The sequence below is a fragment of the Nerophis ophidion genome, linkage group LG06 (genome assembly GCF_033978795.1).
Source record: "Nerophis ophidion isolate RoL-2023_Sa linkage group LG06, RoL_Noph_v1.0, whole genome shotgun sequence".
NCBI classification, from domain to species: domain Eukaryota; kingdom Metazoa; phylum Chordata; class Actinopteri; order Syngnathiformes; family Syngnathidae; genus Nerophis; species Nerophis ophidion.
Genome location: NC_084616.1, coordinates 29,882,043 through 29,888,042, shown reverse-complemented (window position 1 = coordinate 29,888,042; position 6,000 = coordinate 29,882,043).

Here is a 6,000-nt window from a genome sequence, read left to right as displayed (position 1 = left end):
TATTTGTGTCGTGCCAATCTTGTAACTTTGCTGCACTATAATGTTGTGGTGTTGAATGGCATATCCTGCAGTTATGTTTTCATAAATAAATGATAATGAAAATGATCAAATATTCCAATCACTCAGCCACTGGCACTCTTCCCCCCATCACCCACCGCCACCCACCATCACTGCTGTACGACGATGCCCGGCTCCCGGCACCATCAAGCGGATGTGCGTGCAGCCTGACGTGCCTCCTGGCAAAGTAGGTGATTAAAACCCTATCAGGCATCATGGCGTCAAAGTGATGGCATGCGAGATGCTGCACCGTCTTCTTGCCGTGTGCTATATAGCACGGCAGCGATGCCCATTTTTCTACCCGGACTCATTTGCTGATGCACATGCACAGCTCCTATATCGCCGCATGTGCAGAGAGTAGGCTACTGCCGGGGGGAAACACTGACATCTCACTCTTGGGTTTTTCATCTGTATATAAACATTTCTATACTTTATTATTGCATATTGTGCAGACCTATTACACCGATATTTCACTGTGTGCGTCTTCATTTGTAAATAAACAATTCTATACTTGATTATTGCATATTGTGCAGACCTATTACACTAATATCTCACTGTGTGCTACTTCATTTGCAAATAAACAATTATATAGGTTATAATTGCATATTGTGCAGACCTATTACACTGATGTCTCACTATGTGCGTCTTCATTTGTAAATAAAAAATATATATACTTGATTATTGCATATTGTGCAGACCTATTACACTGATATCGCACTATGTGCTTCTTCATTTGTAAATAAACAATTCTATACTTGATTATAGCATCTTGTGCAGGCCTGTTACACTGATATCTCACTGTGTGCGTCTTCATTTGTAAATAAACAATTATATAGGTTATAATTGCATATTGTGCAGAGCTATTACACTGATATCTCACTGTGTGCTTCTTCATTTGTAAATAAAACAAATATATACTTGATTATTGCATATTGGTCAGACCTATGACACTGATATCTCACTGTGTGCGTCTTCATTTGTAAATAAAAAATTATATATTTTATAATTGCATATTGTACAGAGCTATTACACTGATATCTCACTGTGTGCTACTTCATTTGCATATAAACAATTCTATACTTGATTATTGCATGTTGTGCAGACCTATTACACTGATATTTCACTGTGTGTGTCTTCATTTGTAAATAAACAATTATATATTTTATAATTGCATATTGTGCAGAGCTATTACACTGATATCTCACTGTGTGCTACTTCATTTGCAAATAAACAATTCTATACTTGATTATTGCATATTGTGCAGACCTATTATACTGATATCACACTATGTGCTTCTTTATTCGTAAATAAACAATTATATACTTCATTAGTCCATATTGTGCAGACTTATTACACTGATATCTCACTGTGTGTGTCTTCATTTGTAAATAAACAATTATATATTTTATAATTGCATATTGTGCAGAGCTAATACACTGATATCTCACTGTGTGCTTCTTCATTTGTAAAAAAACATATATATATGCTTGATTATTGCATATTGTGCAGACCTATTACACTGATATCGCACTACGTGCTTCTTCATTTGTAAATAAACAATTCTATACTTTATTATTACATATTGTGCAGGCCTGTTACACTGATATCTCACTATGTGCTTCTTAATTTGCAAATAAACAATTATATACTTCATTAGTCCATATTGTGCAGACCTATTACACTGACATCGCACTATGTGTTTCTTCATTTGCAAATAAAAAAGTATTTACTTAATCATTGCATATTGTGCAGACCAATTACACTGATATCTCACTGTGTGCGTCTTCATTTGTAAATAAACAATTCTACGGTTTATTATTACATATTGTGCAGACCTATTACACTGGTATCTCACTATGTGTTTCTTCATTTGTAAATAAAAAAAATCGATACTTTATTAATGCATATTTTGCAGACTTATACTGATATCTCGATATGTGCTTCTTCATTTGTAAATAAACAATTCTATACTTTATTATCGCATATTGTGCGGACCTATTACATTGATATCTCACTCTGTGCTTTTTGATTCGTAAATATACATTTCTATAGTTCATTATTGTAAATATCATAGTATTTTGCGGTCATGAATTGTCTCTATGAGCTGCAGCACGCATGCACGTATTTAGAAATATTCATGCGTATTTGAGAGAGTTCAAACTCGATTTTACATCCATGAGATTCACAAATTTTCTCTGAACTTGAGTGTTCATGATAATAGTATAGTTATATGTTCAACTCTGATATTTTTAATAAAACAAAAAACAATCTTACTCAAACATGCAAAGCAATTACCAAATGTTATGCCACATCCACAATTCTCCATCATAAAGTCGGATTATCATAAATTTGTCACAGCGAAGTACTTCAAAGCAACTTTAGCTCCTTTACATTTGCAAGTTTGTAAATTGTTCTTTTGTCGCCCAAACTGATCGATAACCATGCTGTAATTTGATAGGTGAAAAGTTGTGACGCATCCACTTGAAAATATAGCAACTTTTTTTATTTATGGTGTCATTGATTTGAACACGAGCTGACTTTGTTTTTGTTTGTTTTTTGGTCCCATGCAGGACTGTTTGGGGTTCTCGTGCAAAAAAAAAAAAAAAAAAAAAAGTTGTTAGTCTCCTGATTTTACCCTTGACCATGACTATGCAGTCACTTTGACCTTGACATGGCGGCAGATTGTGCATAATAGATAGGGGGCTGGACACCAATGCCGGCGGTTTGTTTGCGTGCAAACAAGGTGTTATTTTCTCGTCTAGACAGACGAGCTTAATGACATGCCATAAATACATAAAAAAGGGGAAGTGAGGAGAAAATCCTCTGACCTGCATTTCTGACCATCTCTCAGAGCCTTGCATTAACATTTGGTCTCTGCTCTTTTGTCTCTCTCTTTTTTTCTTTTTTTTTAAACAGAAGCCCACAAAAAAGTAGCTCCTGTGGCCTCTGGAAGTCGCCAGTGCTTGATAGTGAGGTGGTGTATTTTTCACCAGGCAGCACAGGTAGCACATTGAAGCCCTCCCAGCAACATATAAGCCCCAGCGAGCAGCCAGAGGGAATGAATAATATCACCACGTCGTCCTCAATTCAACCATTAAAGGTAAGCATGTTTTTCTCCTTTCATATATATATATATATATATATATATATATATATATATATATATATATATATATATATACACATATGTGTGCGTGTGTGTGTGTGTGTGTGTGTGTGTGTGTGTGTGTGTGTGTGTGTGTGTGTGTGTGTGTGTGTGTGTGTGTGGCAGCAGGGCCCACTTGGACTTGTACTTGATTATTTATCTTTTCAATCACACTCCAAACCGACTAAGTACTGACAACTGTTCACCATAGTACAAAATACTGAACAAAAAGTGTTCTGTTTGTTAATAAAAAATTGAGAGCAAGCTTATACGTGGAAGTAGTTTCATAAACTACATTTGTAATTGTTGGTATTTTACAAACATTTTGCAACATGTTGGCAAACTTATTTAACTTTAGCTCCAAATAATTCTGCAGTACTAATTAAACACAACGTTTGGATAGAAGAAGTGCAATGTTATTCAATGGTAAATGCATCTTTAAACGTTAGCATTTCATAGGACAACCTAAAAAACGTACAACAAATAGTATATGTTGTTAAACGACTGAATGTAAGTGTAAAACACGGCAACAACATGATTGCTAATAGGAAAAGTTGTGAACAAGTTAATATTTTTAATCCTTTATCGGTAGAATCTACCAACTCATGAATTCTAGGTTAATCTTTGTGTGTGTGTGTGTGTGTGTGTGTGTGTGTGTGTGTGTGTGTGTGTGTGTGTGTGTATGTGTGTGTGTGTGTGTTTCACAACAAAATCATGTATCCCCGTATAAGACAAATATGACATAATTTTCAAAAAATAACACATACACACGTTTACATAAATGAAGACTAGTCTTTATTTAGTAAATTGTTTAAACACAGTTTTTTTGTTTTGTTTTTCTTTAAATCAAAACAGTGCTTCTGCCATTGTGTGCGCGCGTGCACGTGCATGCGTACGTGCGTGTGTGTGCGTGTGTGTGTGTGCGTGTGTGCGTGTGTGCGTGTGTGTGTGTGTGTGTGTGTGTGTGTGTGTGTGTGTGTGTGTGTGTGTGTGTGCGTGGCGCACCAGGCCTCTGTGAGAGCTATGGAAAGGGGGCTGATAACCTCTGGTGGTGACCAGTGGAAAATATCAGGAAGTGCAGTTGCTTTCTTGCCTGCAATAGAAACACAAATAACAGTGTAAGTCACAGCAGTGTATTTTTCTGACATTTTGACTTTGTGATGGATTTTTTTCATTTTTATAAAAATGTCAGCATAAATAGTTGGACAATTCAAGAGAGAATATAATTGTGTATGGATGAATACCAGCCAGGAGTAGTATTTTTATTCCATGTGTGGAATTCTAATGTAATACACGTTTTTTGTTTTTTTTACATAAATGCCAGTAAAGAAATAAGGGCTTAGTTTACAATTTAATATAAATATTCTTGAGTGCATATGATGCGAAAGGGATACAAATAAAACAGACAAACATATGCTTATTTTGAACAATTAATTACGGTTGGATTTATTAATTTATTTCGTTGATATTGAAATATGCCTGATTTAATTTGAGCATGCATACATTGACAAAATGGTACATGACGTATTTCCAGTTTCTCAGTACATGTCCGAAAAGAAGTAGGAAGAGGCTGATCAAATTTAGTATTACCCTTTTTAAATGTCATAGTACTTTTTAGCACATTTGTTCACGTCCTGTGCTCACTTTAGGGTTTTTTTACGCACTTTGATAAATCCGGCTGTAATTAAGTGGAGTGAGATAATTATGGATAAATAAGGGGACGTTTTAATTTTTTGGGGGGGAGGGGGGGGCAATATATGTGAGTTAATTAAGTAATTGGAAAATAGCTTTAACATTTCACTACTACTCATATTGACGTGAAAATAATATACTTTTAAAAAAGTTATTTTTATGTTACCTATTTAAATAATCACTTTATACAACTTTTTTTTATTTCAAAGTGATGTACAGTACATGTCATAGTATAAAGGGGCACCTTTATGAATTTCCTGAATTATATTATTTTATGAACAAAACCTTTTTTTTATTTTTTTTATCAACATTCCTAGATGATTTGTGCGGGCGTGTATCGTTGCGTGTTATGTGAGCCCGTTTAAAAGATAATCCCGAGTGAAGTTTTCAAGTTAAACTTTAGCACTTTGCTTGTGCGAATTTGTTGGCCTTTCTCCTGGCTGTTTCTCTCCCTTGAAGGAAGCTTTAAAAAGGATTGCACAAGGCCATAACAACCTGCCTTCACAGAATCAAAGAGAGAAAATGGGAAGAAAGGCCTTTTGTTTGGGGCTATTGCCCCGTCTGGACAGGACCAATGGATTCCAGGAGGGTAATTCCATTATCGAGGAGACGGTGTACTAGACAGTGACCTTGACTGTCTCTATGCTCGATATACTTGGCTTTTTTTTATCACTTGCTGGGCTTTTTTCCCCCTTAATGAGAGCAAATGGATGTTGGAGCCAGCTATGACATCATCCAGAGCAAGCGGGAGATGCCCCGAGCAGACCCCGCATTAGTTGGAAAGTCAACTGCGGACATTTGGGAGCTGAGAACTGCACTTGTGCGTAAAAGGAGACCCGACACATGGCCCTATTTTCCGCAAGGTAAAGAGACGACACCAGCCTCCCTCTTTCTCTCTCTCCCTATCTCTCTCTCTCTTTCTCTCTCTCTCTCTCTGTCTCTCTCTTCTTCACACACATACACACACACACGCACACACACACTCACACACATATGGCTGCCTGCATGTGCAAGGCCATTTTGCTGTAAACGTCACACTGGACTGGTTGGCTTCTGCTATTTATTATTATAAGGGTTTGAAGCGCTATGGCGTATTAACGCTCCAC